Source organism: Protopterus annectens, chromosome 7.part0 (assembly GCF_019279795.1).
Source record: "Protopterus annectens isolate FY-2018-M chromosome 7.part0, PAN1.0, whole genome shotgun sequence".
Classification (NCBI taxonomy): domain Eukaryota; kingdom Metazoa; phylum Chordata; order Ceratodontiformes; family Protopteridae; genus Protopterus; species Protopterus annectens.
In genome coordinates, this window is record NC_056739.1 from 1,132,919,755 (window position 1) to 1,132,940,928 (window position 21,174).

The window sequence follows — 21,174 nt, forward strand, 5'->3', positions numbered from 1 at the left end:
GCTTTTGAAAGCTTTTGATATTGTTTCCCACCCTAAATTCCTAACTAAATTATTTGTTTTCAGCTTCTCCTCCTCTACTATCCTTTGGTTCTCTAGGTACCTGTCAAACAGACAACAATCAATGAGATGGCAAACCACCTACTCCCCCTCCCTTCCTACTCTGACTGGAGTCCCTCAAGGCTCGATCCTAGAACCTTTACTATTCAACATATTGACAAATAGCCTCTACAAATCCTGTTCTAACTCCTCACTTATACAATACACTGACGATTAAACTCTTATCGCATTCTCAGAACACATCACTGACCTTCAGTCTACTAGACAAAACTTTTTTCTCACTATCGAGGAATGGCTTACTGACAACCATCTTCTCCTAATCCCCAAAAAGACTAAATTCTTTCTTTTCATTCCTAAATTGCTCTCCCACCATAAATCTCCCTTCACTATTATATCTAGAAATAACATCATCATTAAACCTGAACCTCACACAAAACTCCACAGCACCTTAATTGATGACTGACTAAAATTTGACCTGTATATTCAGCATTGTATTAAAAAGACAAATAAAAAAATTGGACTATTATACAGAAATAAAAAATTCCTAACTCCAGAATCTAAACCTGCTCTGGCATAAGCGATCCTGCCTCCCTGCTTCCTCTATGCGTCCCCTATCTTTACTAACCTACAAGCCTCCTTAATAACAAACTAACACAAACTTAGAACAAAATTGCTAGATTTGCCTGCAACTTACCATACAACTCGCACCACTGCCTCAACCTTAAAAAACTACAATGGCTAGAATTCCCTCAACTGCTGCTTCTATCCCAATTACAAACCACTTGCTCTTTACTCTACAAACCCTCCTTGTGTCCTTTTCTTTCCTTTCTGGTATTCCTTTACACTCCTTCTTGTGCTCTCCCAGACTCTGACCAGCTCCTTCTGGACATTTAGAAACCTAAAAAGAACATAGGGAAGCTACTTTACAAACATACAGTGTCCTTAGCCTGGAACAAACTCCCCCCTAACATCAGGCAAATTCAGCACTTAAACAATATCAGTAAAGAATTGAAAAACTACCTGGTAAACACAAGCCTCTGCCCTTGCCAAGACCCTACCTAACCTTCACTCTACCCCTTCTCTTTCTAATCTGTTTATTTGCTAATCACACCTACTTCTCTACTTCTTCCTGGGTATATGCAGATACCTTGAAATGTAATGCTACCAATGACTTATTTGTAAACTTGTAAATAAGGACCTTATTTCAGTACTGTTTAGTAATTGTATATCAGGACAATTCTCAATGTTGTGTAGTAGTCTAATCTTAGAAACAGAATGTAGAACTAGTAGTAGTCACTTATGTAGTACATAGCAATTGTTTTCTAATTGATTGTTTGATTATTGAATTTCTGTTTCATACTTTCATATATTATTTTTAGACGTTCTTTTCTTTTCTGATTGTATTGTTTGAATTGTATCTAACTGTGTGTTGCTTATCTCCTTGGCTCTTCACTGAGAATGGGCCCCAGGATCAGTTGGACTAACTCGGTTAACAAAAGACAATTAATAAATAAATTATAGGGGAAGTAATGGACCTTCCAAGGGTTGAGAGGCCCTGGCAGTTATTTCCCCAATAATGCCCATTCTGTCTGGCATTATTGGTTGCTTAACAGAACATTTAGTGTTCTCTCTATCTCTGCATCACCATAATAATGGAACAGATAGGTTCACCTCTTAATATGCTGAATGTAAATATGTCTAGAATTTTACGTGTGTTTGCTTTGTTAGATATAATTGCATAGCATATTTTATTACTTTGGCCATACTAGAGTGCTGTTAGTCTAATCTACTAATGATACTTTTAACTTATATAAACTGTGATTTTCTTTTTTGAATTGTACTGTGAATTACCTTACTTTTGTGTAACTTCCATTCTTATGTACACACTAATGTAGGTTTAATACGTTTTAACAGTATTTTATTTTTATTCAGGTTTATATGTCTCAGAAAGTATTTGAAGGTATTTGAAGGTAGTCTGTGTGGACCATCAAATGATAACAGTGAAAAATATAAGTAAGTAAAATAAAATAAGTTCTTATGTCTTATAGTCATACTTCACAGAGTACAGTTTTGGTCAAAGAACAGAACCTCATATATGTACTGTTTAAATCATGTTTAAAAAACAGCATGTACTATTATTAAAGATATCTGTATAACAACAAGGGATATAGGCTATGGTTTTGAAGACCAATCCTACAAAAGCCTGGCTGAATTGAAGTAACTAGGTGAATAAACATTTGGCACAAAAATAATCTCTCTTCCACAAATGTGTGTGTGTGTGTGTGTGGGGGGTTGTTCCCTCTGCAGTTAGTGTACTTGTTATATCAGCTCCACTTTGCTTCAACGCCTAGAAAAGGGACACAGTTTTGCATTCAAAAAGTTAGTCTCACTTCACAGTATGCAACCATAACAAGATGATAAATCAATAGCCACTTCAGCAAGGTTCCATTTCTTTGAAATTTCATAGCCTACCACAAGACTGTGTGACTACAAAGTAGGTGATATTAGGTAAGGTGGTTTCCTGCATGGGTGGTGCAAAAGGTTTCCTCCTCCCCCAACACATAATTCAGGGCAGTAGTTTTATTTTTTTGCTTAAAAATTTAATTGACTCAGAATGTCATTGATTGTAGTGACTGTTGATGTAATGAACACAGGGCCAGGTTTAAAAAAAAAAACTGCAACCTCATCATATCCCACAGTAAAAAATAAAAATTCTTCCTTTTAGAAAGCAAACTGGAATATAGACTCTGTATTATGCTCATGAAGTGGGTTTAAGTTTCATGCACACATAATGTGTGTCTACTTCTGGGTATAGAATATCTGAGTGTGAGTCAGATGCAAAGAACAAGCTTCTGTGTGGTTATTATTGAGGCTAATGGAATTGATACCAGTGACCTAAGATCGTCAATGGACTTGGATGTTCAGAGAGTGGCTGGGCTGGGAAAAAGCTGAGAATGTGCTGGATGTTTTGCCTCACCGAGAAGGTCACAGAAGTGTGAAAGGCACTGGGATACATATATTTTAGCAGAAACAAAGGTGGTCCCCACCTGCTGTAAAGACAGAGGCAAACACACACACACACACACACACACACACACACACACACACACACACACACACACACACACACACACACACACACACACACACAATCACAGTACAATAGGTAGGTACAGGATGCTGAAAATGAGTATGCATGTGTTTGTCTGCTTGGTAGATGAAATAAGGTATGTAGAGAATCAAACATCTGGATGTTTGTGTGTGTTTTGGAGCATGTGCTGAGTGTTTTGTGAGTGTGAATGACTGCGGGAGGCGTGTGTGTGCATGTGTGTTTGTGTATGCATGGGAATGTCTCAGATGGTCGGTGTCTGTGCATGGGTGTCTGAATGTATGTGCATTCATGTGTATAGAGTGCCTTTGTTAAAGTGATACATGGGCTGGTAGGGATAGTACTAGCATGGCCAGGTCTGACAGTGCAGTGCTCAATTCAGAGACATGGTAATGAGCTGCCAATAAGAAGTTTCTCAGTGTAGCTTTGCTACACCTCTGAAATAGAATTTCTGTCGCTAAGTGACCGACCTGGAGTGGAGTGGTTAATTCTCTGAATCCCAGGTTAGTGCATTGTAATGTCATTAGCCTAACTGTTAATTTGAAATGTGTTCCTCTTCTTAGCTGTTCTGAATACAATGTTATTTTAAAGGTGCATTCTATTTAAGTTAGGTCTTAGAATTTATTTAACTTCATAGAGACTTTTGAAATGGTGACTACTCCTTCATTAAATGTAATATTTTTTACATTAACTGTGATATCTTGGTTAATTATTAATCACTTAAGGAGTATTAGACTATTTTACTTCTCTTTATATTGAATTTAGAAGTGTATTTTGGCTCTTAGCTAATTTAGTTTGGATAATTTGGCAAGGAGAAGATTGCCAAATTAAGACAACTAACTCAGGAAGCTAAAAGGTACAGGTGAAATGTGTTCAAATATGTACTTAACTCCTCAAAATAAAAGTACTAATGCCTGCCTCAAAAATCTCATAAGTGATCAAGAAAAGTTATCTGTAATTTTAAAATGAACTTACTGCACAAATATGAAGATAACAGAAAGTCATTTTCAGCAATGCCAATTCTATAAAGTTTTCAGTTAACCAAATATTATAGCTATATAAGAACATATAAGAACTGATCCAAACCAGTTTTCAGAAATATTTAATGAGAATTTGGTACCTGTCTTTGGACCAAGCCAACACATCTGTTATTATTGCAAGTACAGAGTTTGATACCTCATTAGATGGAGTAAAGAACATTTCTAGCTCAAGACCTGATAATTAACCAAGAGCATTTATTAGTAATTTAATATACAAAATACTCATATCACATGTGCTACCCTTGTTTAATTCCACTTTCAAGGATTCATATATAATTCCATTGTGAACAGATGTTGAGGTGATTCATATGTTCAAAGGCAGAAGAAAAAATGAGATACCAGATATAAACTAATTTGTCTAGCTTATCAGGTGGGCAGAAATGTATTAACTTATTATTAAAAAAAAAACAACTCATTTTTGTTTTCCACTACCTGACCTGAAAAAGGGCTGCTTTGTTTAGCAAGCCATCAAACATGACCAGTCTTAATGAGTTGCATGGCCTAATATTTAAAGAGCTGGACTAAAATCTGGATTCTGTACCTATCTATTTAGGTCCAGCTAAAGATTTTGATAATATACACTGAAATTATAAGCAGCCTCATTGTACTAATGTCTTTCTGCTTTTCCCGGTTAGGGGTCGCCACAGCAGAACTCCCATCCACTAATGATTGGCAGTGGATTTTTACAGTGCTGAGGTGCCAGCCCAATGCCCAACCTTCAAAGAAGGCACACCCATTCACGCACACACCTTCCTGCATGTCTTTAACCATCACTCGACCACAGGGAGGACATGCAGACTCCACAAAGAAGGCACTCCAGTCGGGAATTGAACCAGAGAACCTCTTGCTGTGAGGCGACAACACTAACCGCTGCACCACCGCAGCTGGTTGTATATATCATTAATCCATTCTTGGGAAAATGGACTATTAAGTTGCAAAACATGAGACAAAACATTCTCATCTGGGGATAGTGGTTGCAGTATTATTCAATAATATTCCACACAACAATAAATGACATCTTCCATATTCATGTGTCTACAAGACTTTTCATTTTCCCGAAACAATGCTATACCTGCAAATGGGACAACAGCATCAAAATGCTGAACAAATATATCTTTTCATTTTATATTGATCTTTTCTGTAGTACTAACGCCCCTGTGTGACTCTTAAGTGGTTCAGTTTATTCTCTAATTTGTTATATTATAAAATGGCCTGATGTCAGGGCTGTCATATTGCATAATTATGATTTACATTCAAGGGTACTGATTTTCAATCTTTTGTGGAGAAGAAATCCTATGAATGCCATTATACTTCTCAATAAATTTATACCGACTACTTCACAAAGTTTAAAATAACAAAAGTGGTACAAAGTAGCAACAGAACACATTTACTTGCTCCAGTCTTAAGCATTTTGCTTGTGGCTTGTTGCAAAGTAACAAAACACATATTTTGCCAGATGAAATACATGTATATTTTCTTTGTAGGAAGTATTGTAGGCCACTATTATATTCTGCATATGAATGTTCAGCACAACAGCAACAGTGGAAGCCAAACATAATAAAAATGTCTGAATAAAGCAACAGAGATGATCCAAAGCATTGATTACCTCTGTAGCAAGGGCAATATCTTAATCCTCCACAATATTTCATTATGAAATTTTCACAAACTAACTTCAGGCTGTATAGCCAGTTCTCTATTTAAATGTCGGTACTTGAAATGCTGAGTGCTGACAAGCCGAAAAAAAAAGACTGAAATCACAGGAGAAGAGTGAATCTCAGAAATTGCTCTTCTCCTTAAAACTTATTTTTTTTGGGGGGGAGGGGTGCAAGCCCCTCCAAACTTATATATACCAATTCCGAGATCACCATACTTCGGAGAAAAGGCAATGTTCCAAGAAATGGGAGCTTGGACTTGGCACGTATAAGTACAATTTTTCTGCCATTCAGTCTCCATATTTTGGGACCCAGCCTAATTTATTTATTTATTTATTTACATTTGTTGACTGGGAGTGACCGACTGGACGTAGGTCCATTTTCAGTGGAGGCCCGGGGAGAAAAGCTCCACAAGTTAAAATAAACAGACAGTAGTTACATTGGATTACATAGCAATTAATAATTTAACATAGCAATTACTTACAACATATTCACAGATGAAGAACATAGTACATCAGTAGACAACTAGAATCTTTATCTGTGAAATACATAACAGACATTGACAAATGTTACAATGAGAATTTCCTGCTGTATAATAGGTACTAGGCTTATAAGCATCTGAGCTTGCTATAATCAAGGTAGTTAGTGGAGTGGAAAGAAAGGTAGTGGGTGGATGAGGTGGGTGATATTAGAGTGGGAGTTGCAAGGGCATAGCCAACATGTTTTTAGGTGCGCTTTTAGTAAAGCTTTGAAGTGGGTGCATGATGGTACGGAGGTAATTGTGGGTGGAAGGGAGTTCCATAATTTGGCTATGGTGCAAGAGAATAGTGCTTCACCAGCAGAGTTATTGGCTTTAGTGATCTGCAAGTGATTTTTGTTGCTGGATCTTAGTGGTCTGGTGGTGCGATAGGGTTGGAGAAGATTTTGGAGGGATGGGACATTAAGTGGATGGTTTACTAGTTTGTGGGTGAGTGAGAGTTGATACCAATGAAGGAGGTGAGGGAGTTCAAGCCAGCCCAGTTCAGCAAGTGGGAGACAGTGGTGACTATGGTAGGATGCCTGTGTGGCGAATTTGGCAATTTTGTTGTAGCAGGTCTCTAGCTTGTTTAGATTGCATTGCCTTAGGTTGGTATATATTGGAGAGGCATAAAGTAGGGTGGAGTTAAGGTGGGAATTTGCTATTGAAATTTTTGCTGCTTTGGTGAGAAATTGCTTATTTCTGTATAAAGCTCCTAGTTTTTTGTGGACTTTTTTTATGGTCATGGATATGTGAATGTCAAATTTTAGTTTATTGTCTATTTCTACTCCTAGCAATTTGGTGTGTTCTGTTGGGTATATAGTGGTGTTGTCTTTTGCTGTGATGTTAAAGTGAGAGTTGTTTTGAGTATGTTTGGTGGGTTGGAAGATGAGTAATTTAGTTTTGTTTGAGTTGAGTATTAATTGGGCATCGGATAACCACGTTTCAACAGAGGAAAAGGCTTCCTGTGTGACTTTTTGCAGTTTTGATAGGGACTGGGCTGAGCAGATGATGTTTGAGTCATCTGCATATTGTATGAGTGTGCCATGTTTGGTGGCAGAGACTAGATTATTAGTGTAAACAGAGAAGAGTAGGGGTCCAAGGATGGATCCTTGGGGAACCCCTATGGAGACAGGTAGTTGAGGAGATATGTCATTCTGCCATACATCGGATTGTTGGCGGTCAGACAGGTAACTCTGAAACCAGTTGGTGACTGATTGTGAGAAGGATAGGTTATTGAGGACAGAGATAAGTTGTTTGTGTGGGATCATGTCAAATGCTTTAGATAGGTCTAGGAAAGTAGCAGAGGAGAGATAGCCATTGTTTTTATGCTGAAGGATAGTGTTAGTAAAGGAGAGTAAGGCAGTGGTGGTGCTATGGTTTGGTCGGAAACCATGCTGAGTACTGGAAAGGAGGTTGTTAGTAAGGAGGTAGTCTGAGACCTGAGAGTGTATGCATCTCTCTAGTATTTTGGAGAGTGGAGAGAGGATAGCGGTAATTGGTTAGTTCTGTGGAGGGTCTGCCTTTGTGGAGGGGAATTATATGTGATACTTTCCACAGTGTGGGAACGTAACTTTCTGACAGAGATCGGTTAATCAAGATGGATACTGGGTAGGCCAGAGCATCAGCTGTGATTTGTAGGTATTCACTTGGGAGGTTGTCTGCTGCTAATTTGGTGGGTTTAAGTTAAGTTAAGAGTTTTTTTATGTTGGAGGTAGGTACAGGTGAAAAAGAGAAGGCAGTGGGGAGATTACTAGTTGATGGTGTGGGTTGGAGGGGAGGGGGATTGTGTTGTTTAGCTAGTGATAGTATGGTTTGGGTGAAGTGTGTGTTGAATGAGGTAGCAATATTTTCTGAGGAGTGAGGAATGTTAGGAGGAGGGATACTGACTTTACCTGGGTGGAGGATAGAGTTTATGTAGGACCAGAATTGTTTGGGGCTGTGTTGTGAGGAGTCTAGGGCAGACTGGTAGTACTGAAATTTGTCCTGTTTTATTAGATTTTTGACTCTATTGCGTAGTTCTAGGAATTTCTGTCTAGTTGAGGGGGTTTTGGATTTGTGCCAGTGCTCTCAGGCTTTATCCCTGTTTTTCATTTCTGACTTAGTGGTTTTCTGTAGCCATGGGGAGGGTTGTGCTTTGGTTCTGGAAAATCTTATGGGGGCGTGGTAATTAAGGATGTTCAGGAAGGTAGTATTAAAAAATTCAACTGCGTCATCTAGACTGAGGTACTTTAGAGGATGCCAGTTACATTCTTTGAGGGATGAGATGAATGTGAGTGGGTTAAAGTTTAGTTTTTTTACGTATTTGATGGTAGATGACAGGTTTAGCTTGGTATAATTATTTTTTGAGTAGGAATGTTGGGGAGTGATCACTGAGGCTATCTGATAAGCAGCCTGTTATATATGACTGGGGGCTCTTACTGACTAGTTACCAATCCAGGGTAGTGTGCTTGCTGGAGTTTTTATTTATCCTGGTTGGTGACTGGACTAGTTGGGTGAAGCCATGAAGGTTTACATGATGGGTTGGATGGTTGCCAGAACAGGATTGTCAGTCAATATTGAAATCACCTAAAATGACAGTTTCTTGGGGGAGATGGTGGGTAGACCAGATGAGGAGGTTTTCTAGTGGGTCCCAACATTTTAATTACCTGTTTGGGCTTACATGCACTTTCATTACGTATCACTCAGGCACTAGTAAAAGGTTACTCTGTCATAGTACCTCAGAGTGCTATGTACCATTTGGGACTTCAGAGCAGCACAACACTGAATTTTGCTGTGCTTCACCTTGGTTTACTTGCACCAAAATATACATAAAGCATTTTGAAAAGTAAAGACATATACATTCAGACTTAAACTGTTATTGTATTCTAGAAGTGTGTGTGGAAGCGTGTTCACCCTTTGTGACTATTGGATTTATTTATTCGTTTAATTCAAAAAGCTCAGGTTACCTACATTATCAGTGCACTGACACAATTCATGGAAGTACTGTGACTGCAGTGCAGGAAGCATGAGAAAAAGAAGCCTTTTTATTTTTCAAATTACATTAGTTGATTTCAACTATTTCACATTTATTTCCGCACATTATGTAACTGTAATGGATTTCCCCTGCACATAATCTTTAAGATAAGAGCTTCTGTGAATGCAATAAAAGCAGGTTCACAGAAGCAGATAGTTTCTTACAAAACCTCTGGCACATTCTGGATGAACCCCGTTTGAAAATCACTGGTCACAGGTTTTGCCTTTCTCATGCTGTTTTATGGGGAAGCAGAGTGTGCTGTGGTGAGAGTTGTTTATAGCTGCCCATTAACTGCACGCTGCTAGTACACAGACATTTTTCCTCCTGTGGCCAGAATATTTACTGCAATAATATTTCTTTACTGACTTATAGTGAGAGTTACATGATCTCTGGCTAAAACATCAATTCACCTTTTGCGATGACATTCTTTGAACTCTGTCAGTGGCCATCTCTTAAACCACATTTTCAGGTACATATGAGTGTTACATTTGTGAAAGTAGTTCATTTAATGCTTTTGCTTAAATTCATTATTGTAGTTCAAACCATTTGGGGTGGCACAGTGTTGCCACCCTTACATCAAGAGGTTCTCTTTTTCGATTCCTGACTGGGATGCCTTCTGTGTGGAGTGCTCCGGTTTCCTCTCACATTTCAAAGACATGCAGTAGGTGGACTGGATACTCTAAACTGGCCATAGGTGTGAGCGTGTGTGTGTGAATGTGTTGTATGAAAGAACAGCTGCAGCAAGGCTGGACACCCAGCAGTGTGAACCTTGCTCTAGGTGATTGTCAGCGATGAAGTGACAGCCTGACCCCATGTGAAAAAATGGAAAAAAAAAGGGGTTGTGGTTGGATAGATGAAAATCAACAGTTTCTAGCTGAGGTATGAAGCGGATCATCAGTGAGTGAAAGCACACACATAAAAATGAGCAACTGCTGTCATTACATAAGTTTAACATTTTTATAAACTCTGCAGCTCAAATCAGTGATCTTCCTAATTTATTTTCTTAAAGCTGTATAAGTCTGAGATGTAGCTTTCCCTTCACATGAAGTCACAAAAAACAAGAGGAGAAAATATATGTGATCTCACAAAGAAAAAAGGCATATTGTAGGCCAGGAAACAGCTTCAGACAGAAATTGGTAAGTGTACTATGTAGTATGCTTTCCAATTAATGTGCCAGTAATTGGGTTGATTTAAAGGGAATGGGAAAAAAGAGTTTGTGAAGACAAAATTACAAAACTGTGTGTGTGTGTGTGTGTGTGTGTGTGTGTGTGTGTGTGTGTGTGTGTGTGTGTGTGTGTGTGTGTGTGTGTGTGTGTGTTTATACACACGCGTATATAGATAGATAGATAGACTTGGTTCAGTTGTCCTTTAATTTGCAGCAAGCTTCAGATAGTATCTAAGGTAACTCTGCAGTGTTGCCCATTACTGATAGTAGGTATATAAAAACAAACTAACTTCTTATCTTAGTACTAATTTGACTTTTTGCTTGTTGGTATTGTTAGATTTCTGTATGTTACTGAGTACTATAGAGTTATGGCATTTAAAGCTATTGTTACAGAACACTGCACTAGAAAGCACAGGATTACCTGTGTGATATACATTTATTACTTAACTGTACTGGTACTGCACTGGAACCACCTGCTTTACATATACTGCACCTGAAATACACTTCCATTATCTGTGCCTGTTACAGTTACTGCACACAGACCCTTTAAGTTATATTATCCTGTACTCATAGTTTTAGTTAGCTAAGTAGACACTGCATTAGTCTACTGGCTAAAAGTATTAGATTTAAATTTGCCACATATTACTGGTAACTTTATTGATCATACATATTTCTGTAACTTTTACATTGTTTGCACTTGTGAATACCACAATAGTCAAACAGCTCATATACTTTTGTTCTTTAGCCATATCTCATTTTAATGCATTTCTCTAGTATTATACCAGCAGTAAGTTTTTAACCTGCTCTGTTTAGTTATACACTTTCATTTGCAGTGGCCAATATGGAATCTCAGTCAGCTTTTGCCCCTTCTGTAGCCACCCTGGTAGCACTTGGTATTTTGAGAGCAGTGTAATAACTGTCTTGTACTTACCAAAATCACTTTATTGCTATGTCACAATCTTACAGTATGTCTGAGGTGTGGGTATTTACTTAATTTGGAGGTTACCTTCTCACCTCAGAGAACATTTGGCAAACACAACCCACATACACACAGCACAGAGCACTTCCACTAAACCAGCTCATGCTGAGGTTTTTAAGGGAACACTACTCAAGCATTCCAGCCTAAAGACTACAAAACTTTAGGCATTAGTTCACACAGCAATGCAAACACTTTCATCCCTTCACACCTACAGCCAATTCACGTACATCTAAGAGTCACAAAGTTGCAGGCTTAAAATCTTTATGACTCACTGAGTCTGCATGTTACACACTGTAATGTTTTAGTAATAGGTGACACTATTAACAAACATACGGACACCAACCTCACCAGACTGGCTAGGAATAGTGATAGCTGTCTTTCTGGAGCTAGGATCCAGGACATAATAAGGACTCATAGATCCCTCCATCCTAAAAAGTATGATAATGACCTGATAGTAGTCTACGTGAGGGTAAATGGCTTTAGATGATCTACCCAGAGGGACATGCAGAGCTTGCTGTCTATGTTTTTGATACAGGAAAGACACTGTTCTTGAGTGGTATTTTGCCATCACCTAGAATGATGCCAAAAATTCAAAGACAAGATAATTGGCTTTAATAATTGGCTATGTAGTTGTCATTCTAGGGTTCTAGGGGGGAATCTGGTATACGTAAGCTTGGGATGTGATATCTGACAAGCCTTCCTGCTTTTCCAGGGATGGTTTGCACTTCTCTTCCGAAGGCTTTCACATTCTGGATAAAAGCTCTGTTGACTCCCAAGTGCCTTTTTAGACTGAGTCCATTTGGTAGATATTCTAACCTAGCAAATTTTAATTTGGAACACATTCATGTGGTTCTACTCAATGCCAGGAGTCTTAACCAAAAAAATAAAAAAATAAAAAAATAAAAAAAAGAAAATGCCTGAACTTGAGGTCCTCCTACAACTTAACACATTCATATAAGTGCCATTACAGAGATGTGGTTTCAGAGCAATGAAAGCACTCCTTCTGTTCCTGGGTATTGCACCTATCATATCTTCAAACCTACTGGCAATTGGTGTGTGTGTTGGGGGGTATCAGTATTTGTCAAGGGTTTGATTACCTCATGACAGATTCCCCTAGACACCACATTTTAACTCCTAGATATCCAGCTCACCATAAACAAGATTAATTACCACTTAATAGCTACAATAGAACACATTCTGTTTGACCTTATGAGCATAAGAGCTATCTTAAAACATTAGCTGAATCCCTCATTAAATCCAACACTTTCCCACTAGGAGACTTGAACTTGCCATCAATAAACTGGTTAATTTATACTACCAGTGTTTGCCATGCCCAACATTTCCTAGACATCATAAATGCTAACTCTCTTTTACAAGTGGATCACCATCCTACTAAGGGCCCCATTATCCTTGATCTAGACCTCACAAATATGGTCACCTGATGCAGATCTCCGCTTTGTTAAATCAGACTATAATTTAGTGGTCTCCCCCTCTAAATATCTCTGTGTTTAGGGACTTCTTAGAATCAAACCTTCAGGTACTTAATGACTTAAATAAATTGCACTGAAATCCTCCTCCAGTGGATTCTATTTCTAAAGCTGCTGGCTATGCCTCTGACTTCAATCCCTATCCACACCAAATATAAAGAGAAATTTAAAAACAAACCCTTATGGTGGAATACCCATATAAATAAATTATATAACAAGAGAAAGAAATTGCTTAATGCTTGTAAGAAGTCTCAGTCTATCTATTTTTAGAAAAACTTAAGCAAGCTAGGTAAGAGGTTAAAGGAACCATTAAGAAGCTCAAAACTGAGTATGAAATTAAAATCACCACTAAAACCAAAAACAACTACACATTTTTCATTAATTATATTGGGAAGTTAAAAACTAATACCCAACAATGTTTGGAGCTAGTCCACAGTAGTACTGCAAACTCTGATGCAAAGGAAATACTTGACAAATTTAGTGCAAATTTTACTCTATCCACAGTTATTGTTATTCCACATATTCCACAATCCCCTTTTAATTACTAAGGAACAAGTCCTCTCAGCTGTCTCAAAAGCTAAGAACACCTCATCCATTTGCCCCCAATAAAACATGCATGATTAACACTACCAAATATTACCTATCTGAACTTCAACTTAACATCTTTAATCTAAGCTTCACCAATGGTTACATTCCTGAACCCTGGAAAACAGCCATAAGAATGCTGCTGCATAAGGATGGAATGACCATGGACTCTGGTAAATTTAGACCTGTTAACCTCACTAGTCTGAGATGTAAAGCTATGGAGAGTATTATCTCAGACTTTATTAATTTGGACATTGAAAATCTCTTAACTCCAGATCCTTATCAATTTGGATTTGTTCAATGAAGGTCTGCCTCTTTGACCCCATTAATTTATTTGAAAAAGTAACTGAAGCAGCGGATTGTGGTTATACAGTACATACAGCATATATGGACTTAGTGAAGGCCTTTGACACAATTTCCCAATGTAGGCATTATTGACAGACTTGCAAATCTGAATATAAATCCTTATGTTGTACAGTCAATAGGTAACTGGTTGTCTGACAGAACCAATGCAGTTAGGGAAGCAGGTGCCACTTCTGAAAGCAAAATAGTTGCCAGTGGTACACCACAAGGCTCAGTTTTGGGCCTTGTCTTATATGACATTCATTTTTCAAACCTTCAAGCCAACACTTCTGACTTACGTACATCTAAGTTTGCAGATGACTATAAACTGGGTGTTGTTATTTGATCTTTTACTGACTCACAATTGCTCCACCATGGGTTAGATCATATTAACAGTTGTGCAAGGACAATTATCTGAAATTAAATGTGAAAAAGTGTAGCATAATTCATTCTGGTAAACAAAACATTTTCATTTACAATATAGGTGACACACCCATCAAGTTAGACACTGTTGTAGGGGGTCTTGTTGATAATTCCTTATCTTTTGACTATCATGTCTCTGTAACAATTCAGAAAACATTCTTGCTCATCTAATTTAGAAAGCATTTCTACTTGATCCAAGGTCTTAATTCCTGTTAACTCGTATCTCATCAGACCCATTATTGAATATAATGCACCTTCTGGTACATATTTCTCTAAACATATCACTCAACTTGAGACACCTCACAGAGTCATAAATAAAAATATTAGTTGGCTCAAACATTTTAGTTATTAGGACAGATTGGCAGCCCTCTTTCTGTACTCAGTCTCTTAGAGTCTTTGCTGTGCAAATATGTGACTAGCTTTTTGAGCCATGAAAGATCCAACCCTCTTTGACCTCCATTTCCTTCACAAAACAAATGATACCTCAAATAGCTGGTTAAATGGACTAAACCATCATCAACAGATAACTAAGAAATGTTGGCATGACAGATTCATATCTGAATGCATTCACCACCTAACAAACCTCTACTATATGAGAAGCAGAATAGTACTGTTGCTGCCTTCAAGGTGAGCAGAAATAGCAGAGTGGGCAACCTCAAATTATTCCCAAGCACATCTTCTGTTGCCTTCCTTGAGGCTGGAGGGAACTTTTGAAAAGGGGTTCTTGGCTTGGCTTGTTAGGATCCACAGACTGATTGTCCAGTACTTCTAGTAAACGTCCAGTAACCATAAGTTGCATCTTTAAAATATATTATGCACTCAGAGCTAACTTCTAACATCACAGTGTATCATCTATCATACTACAAGTAATCTTATTGCTAAAGTCATCAAGTTTAGGGATTTTGGAACTATAATATGTCACTGTCTTTGTATTAGCTGCAATGCCATTATGTAAGACCAAGATATTTAGAATCTGGAGTACATTTTTTTAGAATGTTTAGTAGTGAAGGCACATTTCTCATGGGACAACTAGATCCGTGGTAAGCGATATAACCTGGAACAAATCTCTGTTACTAATAGTCTAATAAGACCCAGGCAAGTTATCACATAGGATTATGAATGGTAGGTGTGAAGGAGCTTCATTCTGTCACCCTGGATTTGATCCCTTCATTTCCCATTTCCACTTCCAACTGTGTGACTTTAAGCAAGTCACTGAGACAATGTTCATGGGTGGTCACTGAAAATATGCACTTGTATAGAGTAGCTTTATTCCATTAACTCATAAATACAACATATAAGAGACATCACGGTAACATTTTTCAAAAAGAAAACCATTCTTAAAACTGAAGGGTTTCTCAGAAAAACCTTCTACTGCATTGTATTTCTTACCGATTTACTAAGGGATAAATATTATTGTATTCACAGATCACATAAGATTATGATTGGGAGATGTTTTATGAGCATTGATTAATATCTGTGCACACTCACTGACATTAGAATTAGTTCTGGCAGACAAATGTAGCTAAACCAAAAACTTTAAAAACACAGCAACTGCAAACTCTTGACAAAGGACTACACCAAAGCAAAGAAAGCACGGACACAGATATTAGTGCTTTCATTCACTTTATTCCCGTGAACGTCTTCAGAAAACCTTGAACCATCCCCAACCTTCACTTAAATATAAAATTCATGTCACATGCTCATGATGTCATTAGCTAAAACGCCTTTCATTTCAAAAATCATAAATAAAACCATGAATGCACAATTAATAAATACTTGTTTCACATATAGTAAAAGCAACATGTATTTACACAAAAAGTCAAACTATTTTGATTGCAAAAAACATTTTATATTTATGGTTGTCATTTAAGCCTGGCTCATGATCTGCACCTAACTAAATCTGCTACAGAGATTCTTTACACTCTAGTAGTAACTTGTAGTCACCCGAGAATAAGCTTTTGCAACCAGCGTATTGTACGTTTTTTATTTTTTATATTTTTCCCCTAACAGATTTGTTTGTTTTTCAATTGAATTGTACAGGTTATAGGTCACATTAAGGGTGGGAAAAGTTTTGAAATGATTTATTGTGGTCTCATTTTTTTATATCACAAAAACCTGGCATTTTAATAAGGGTGTGTAAACTTTTTATATCCACTGCATAGATATATACACACACACACACATATATATATATATATATATATATATATATATATATATATATGTATGTGCACACGCGCATGTAAGTATATATATATATATATATATATATATATATATATATATATATATATATATATATATTTATATATATATATAATATATATATATGGATCTACCTGACTACATCAAACGCCAGAAGAAGAAAATGAAATCACTCAGGACTGACGAAAAGATCAACAGACCAGAGGACGGAGGGAGAGACGCACTGACTAGGAACACTGAGATGGAAGGGATGTGTGGTATGCGGCAGGATGGACGCAGGATGGTGGTAAGGGGTCTGTGAGTGTGGTGGGTGGTGATGGTGAGTGTGTGTTAGGGATTAGGCACGAAGGGTGTAAGGGGAGTTAGGGTAAGGGTCTGTGTGTGGGTAGGGGTAGGTAGGGATAGTGGAATAAGTGAGTTAGGGGAGGGGTAGGGTTAGGTAGGTGGGGGTAAGGGAGTGGTGGTGCGGTAACCGGTCTGTAGGTGAGGTGTTGGCGGTCTGTAGGTAGGTGGGTTAGGTAAGGCGGTGAGGTAGGCAAGTTAGGTTTTGGGTTAGGGCGGTTGTTTAAGTGGGTTAGTAGGTGTGTGAGTTGAGGGTGAGTGGGTTTGGGTTAGGTGTTAGGTGGGTGTGGTTAGATGGAGTGTTGTTGTGTTGGTAAGTGTGGATTTTGTGTGTAGGTGTTGTGTGTTAGTGTGTAGGTTTGGGTTAGGGTTGGTTGTGTGGTGTTTTTGTGTAGTTTGTGTTGTGTGTGTTTTGAGTTGTTTGTGTGTGTGTTGTTGTGTGTTTGGAGTTTTGAAGTTTATTGTTAGTCAGGTTTCCATTAGTTGGAGTTTGATATATATATATATATATATATATATATATATATATATATATATATATATATATATATATATATATATATATATATATATATATGTATATATATATATATATATATATATATATATATATATATATATATATATATATATATATATAGATAGACACACACATACACACATGTACACACACACACACACACACACACACACACACACACACACACATATATATATATATATATGGGTCTACTTCATTTTGTTGAAAACTCATTTCACTGAAAGTCAGTTTCCTCCAACCAATTCACTGAAAGCTCACTTCACTGAAAACTCATTTTCACTGAAACTCATTTAATTGAAAGTTATATATGGCCTTTTCCCCACTGTAGTGCGATCCTGGAGTTAGTATATAAAGTAAGGGGGAGTGTGGGGGGCACAGCCCCCCACATTCGGGGGTCTGCAGGGCATAGCCCCCTACATATTGTAAATGTTTTAAAGCATACAGATGGATACTTACAAGTGCAATGAATAACTCTTTCCAGAGGACAACATATAACCAAACTATGAGGGGGGCTTCACCCCCCTCACCCCTCAATGTGGGAGGCTGTGCCCTCCACACACCCCTAACTATATTTACTAACTCCAGGATCACACTTTAGTAGGGAAAAGGCCATCTATAACTTTCAACAAAATGAGGGTCAGCGAAATGAGTTTTCAGTGAAGTGAGCTTTCAGTGAATTGGTCCCAGTCGTTTGAGTTTTAATTAAATGAGTTTTCAACTAAATGAAGTAGAGCCATATATATATATATATATATATATATATATATATATATATATTTATATATATATATATATATATATATATATTTATATATATATATATATATATATTGCAAAAAGCATTGTTTAAGTTTCAGTTTTTCATAATGATTCTATAAGCTAGGCCTCTACTTGTTTACCATACACATACACAATTGTATTGCTTCCTTATAGGAAGATGGATTATTTATAATGAATATGTATTTTATTAAGATGATATCTCATTTTTGTTTCATAATGAAAGGAAATTCTAATGTACTGGAGGCTTAAATATTCATAATGTGAGTGCCATAGAACTTTCACCCATAGATAAAGTGCACTACACAGAATAGAAGACAAGTTATACATGACACCACAGTGACATGGAGTACATTCCTAAGCATCATTCACAGCACTGTTGCGATATACTGAGCAGTGCTCCTATCATGTTATTCCAGAACTGTAACTAGGTTATCTATTACCCTGTGTAGTGCACTTTATCTGTGGATGAAAGTTCTATGACACTCACAACCAAAAAAAAAATAAAAATCTCCTCAGTAGTAGCACCGCATTTAAGAAGCAGATTGCTGCAGTTGTAATCTTGCATTGACCTTCATCAGTTTAGCCAGCACTGACATAATTTATGTAATGACAGTATCCTTGTGCCTTCGTAGATGATTGCAGTCCTGCTTCATCACTACTTGATGATCATGCTCCTAAAAGCTTATGCCCATGGCAGCTGTCCCGCTTGCCGCACCTTATTATGGAACTATGTTATACTGCTGAGCAGCACGGATCCTGCATAACTCAGGAAACTAGAGCAATGTGAAATTATCAGAGACAGGATCTATATGGTAGTGTACCTAGTAGGACTGATCCTGTGGTAGTCAGTAGAGCAGAGCTACATGTACAAACAGGTGCTATTAACCTGTTAGTGTGCTCTGCAGCAGAGGAGATCAAAGCACAGCAGAAATGTCCATTTAAGAGTTATGTTGTTTAATGTTGGATGGCCTAACTTATGGTCACCTTTACTGGCAACAAAATGGATGAAAAAGGGTATATAGGACACTAGGAAAGAGTAATGATAACAAACATAGAGAAATACACAAGGAATTCAAAGAGGAGAATACAAGGCAGGGGTCAGGAAGTGAGGACAATTTGTGGGGAACAAAACACCCATTTATTTTGTATAAAGGAAGAAGAGATGAAGACTACCATATGCAAAAGAAGGGAAAACTGGATGCAGAGACAAGGATTGTGCAGTTTGTGGGGGTAAACAGGCAAATGGGGCAGTTATGCACAAATGAGGATGAAGTAGCAAAAAGAGGACACATACATACAGAAGGTGAAAATTATCAGTGGAAGGGTTGGACCATACACAAATTATTAGGCATGACACAGCAGTAAGGGGAAGTCACCAGGCAGGGGATAATATGGGGTGCTGGCTTCAGGGTGGTCATCTGTCCAGTTTAGAAGGTAACTTACATAGAACCATCCCCAGCATATGATTTTTTGTGGCTGATGGCATGTGCCTGGGAACAATTTGGAAACCCGATGGCTGGAACCTGCTGGATTATTGAATCTGCAGTCCACTCCAGGAGTCTGTATGACTGAGACACTCATCTACGTGTCTCGCCACTACAGCCTCCCTCCACTATTGCATCTGGGCCATCACAGGTGATGGCTCATTGCTGTTTTCGGAGTGAGACTTTTACTGCCTTCCATTTCTGTCCTCAACACTAGACTCAGGCTGCGCTGTGGCAGTGGCCAGGTGTGGTGGAGGTGTGTGGTCAACAGTTTCATCTTCATCTGGACCTACATAGTCGGGGTATAATGGAAAGTTTGGCCTAAGTGTGAGATAACTTAATCATGTAATTGATATTAAGTTCTCTGCAAATCATATACCAGGCATACTCACTCTGCCATGCCATCAGTCTTTGCTACCTCTGCAACAGCTCACCCCCATTCAACTCTCAGTCCTTATATGCTGTAAGATAAAGGTGCACATTAGTACAATGGGACAGTTAAAGGATGAAGCAGCCAGAACAAGAAAGTAGATCAATGTTCCAAACAGTGTGAAACATTGGTGTTGCTGCTGGCAGTTTTTATACAATGACTGTAGCAAATCTGCTGGAGTAGTAACAACAATGTATAATAAATGGTTCCTGGTCATGTTCAGCATGTGCCTATCCTACTTAATTTTATTTTATTTTAAGTTTGATGACCGGGGAAGTCCACTGGGCCACAAAGAGCCCCTTTTCAGTGGAGGCCCGGGGAGAAAAGCTCCAGCAGAGATGGACATCATTGACCTGCATCTACATCTTTCAGTCTCTTTCAAATAACACAGCCTCAGTGTGTGCATATACACAGCTTCAGCAAAGTACTGATTACAAATGTACATAAAGACACACATCCTGATGCAGCAGTTTGTATGTTGCACTCCTGACCTTCAGACATACATTCCACTGAGACTATCTCTACTTGGCTGAACAGTAAGCAATCAACATGAAGTAATCTTTGGTTAAATCCTTACAGTACTTATTGGGGTGCAGCTGTTGAACTTTTTTTTTCTCAATCTTGGAGGAGGTCAGGATGCTCTAGCACTTCAGGTCATCATACTAGTGTCTGAACTGCTGACTGGATCATGTCATTCCTGCAGCCCTTCTTAAACAATGTCCCAGGTCTTGCTAGAAATCATCTTTTATACATGACCCATAATAGTATCCACCAGATGCTGTCTCAACCTCCTCCAACAGAAATACAGCAGGATATGTATTTCCTACACATAGCAAGTATGACCCCTCCATTTACTAGCTATACAAGCTGCCATGCCACGTCTACTGTCCTCACAAAATGAGTTCCATTTCAAGATGCTAGACATATGCACACAGCTGTGCATATTTTTGGAAATTGTGAGTTGCATTTAATATTCTGGTCAGTCCTTGGAAGTGTCAGATTAAAGTAATACCCCCTCCA

At 38.0% G+C, this 21,174-nt stretch overlaps 1 protein-coding gene across 1 annotated transcript in view; it reads left to right on the forward strand.

Annotated features, from left to right (window-relative positions):
* The first annotated feature begins 2,013 nt into the window (after positions 1-2,013).
* LOC122806904 overlaps positions 2,014-21,174 on the forward strand; it is a 145,515-nt gene continuing 126,354 nt past the window's right edge. The window contains exon 1 of the mRNA XM_044077711.1: positions 2,014-2,070. The gene's annotated coding sequence lies outside the window, so the exon portion shown is untranslated. The remainder of the gene's footprint in view (positions 2,071-21,174) is intronic.